The sequence below is a fragment of the Coenobita brevimanus genome, chromosome 23 (genome assembly GCF_032717465.1).
Source record: "Coenobita brevimanus isolate Jiangsu-jjx chromosome 23, ASM3271746v2, whole genome shotgun sequence".
Taxonomy (NCBI): domain Eukaryota; kingdom Metazoa; phylum Arthropoda; class Malacostraca; order Decapoda; family Coenobitidae; genus Coenobita; species Coenobita brevimanus.
In genome coordinates this window covers 25349938-25351437 of record NC_136976.1, presented here as the reverse complement: position 1 = coordinate 25351437, position 1500 = coordinate 25349938, and positions in this window count along the sequence as shown.

Here is a 1500-nt window from a genome sequence, read left to right as displayed (position 1 = left end):
AGAGCAAATAGACAGATACGTGTAATTAAATTTTACTCTGCATGCGACAGCTTCCAGAGTAGAATTTAGAATCACTTCCGTTTGTGGGCATGATTTGTGTGTGTATATGGCAACTCCGTGACCATCATATCTTCTATACAAGTGATAGTGTTTGAACTGTGGAGGATCAGGATGATCCTCCAGGTGTGTCTCCTGTAAACAAACAACGTCTGGCCTGTGTATTGACAGCAAAATTGCTATATTTGGTAACATATTCCCGACACCTCTACAATTCCACTCTAATAGAGTGAATGCGGCGGTTTAAGATTTATGTTGGGGGCCAGTATGCTTAGTCTTTTTTTGTCGCCTGCCAGCAGGCGAGCGACTACCGGGGGACCTATCTCGGTGCTTGTTGATGGAAACCTCCAGATTTTCGTCAATGACAAGGCTCCCAGACTCCACCGAGGAAGAGCTATTCTTTCTCTCCCTCGCTGGACCAGGAGTGGGAAGGACATGAGGACGTGCTGGCTTGGTAAGGGTGGTCAGATTAATCTTATCAGACTTGTCGGTCTTCGATTTTGGCCGCACCGACTGCGAAGGAGCAGCGGCAGCCTGAGAGTAGGAAGTAGCAACAGGGATGTCTGTAAGAGAGTTGGAACGTACAGGAGGTCTAGACTGAGAGGTGGGGCGAGTGGCAGGAGGAGTGAAGGTAAGGTCAGTCTGTGTCTCCACGTTGCACATCAGGGGACGGGACACAACCGCCGATGCATAGGAGATATTAGGCTTGGGAGTTGCATGCAACTCCTTCACCTTCTTCCTAGCATCATAGAAGGAAATGCCCTCTGTCGCTTTCACCGTGCAGACTTCCTTCTCCTCCTTCCACTTGGGACAGTCCCTAGAGGAAGTGGAGTGAGTGCCCTTGCAGTGAAAGCAACACACTGTCTCAGATGTGCAATGTTCCGCATCATGACCCTGGCTTGCACACTTGCCACACACTGGCTGGGAAGCCCGACAAGTCTTGGCACCATGCCCATACAGCTGGCATTTCAAGCAACGCAAAGGGTTAGGGATGTAAGGGGAACATGAACAAGTTCGTATCCAACTTTGACAGAACTAGGAAGAGACACTTTGGCAAACATCAAGACAATAGTTGCTGTCTTCGTCCTTATGCCTTCCGAGTAACGAGTAAAAAATCTAGCCTCAATTACTGTACGTCTTGGTGCGCCAATTCACTTACGATCTCGTCCTCGCTCATCACCATGAGATCCCTGCAAGTGACAACACCCTTGCAAGAATTCATGGAGACTGGGATTTTGGCTTCGACATCGTAACAGTGGAATTTACGCATTTTCAACAAATCTTTTACCTGTGCCGAGTTTACAGTTTTGACCAGATCTCCATTAGCAAGTTTTTTTACTTGTTCGACTTCTCCCACACAGTGGTCAATCACCTTCTTGATAAGGAAGGGATTGAGACTGGATAGGGGAGTGGAACCTAGTGCATGAATCGTTACGAAGGTCG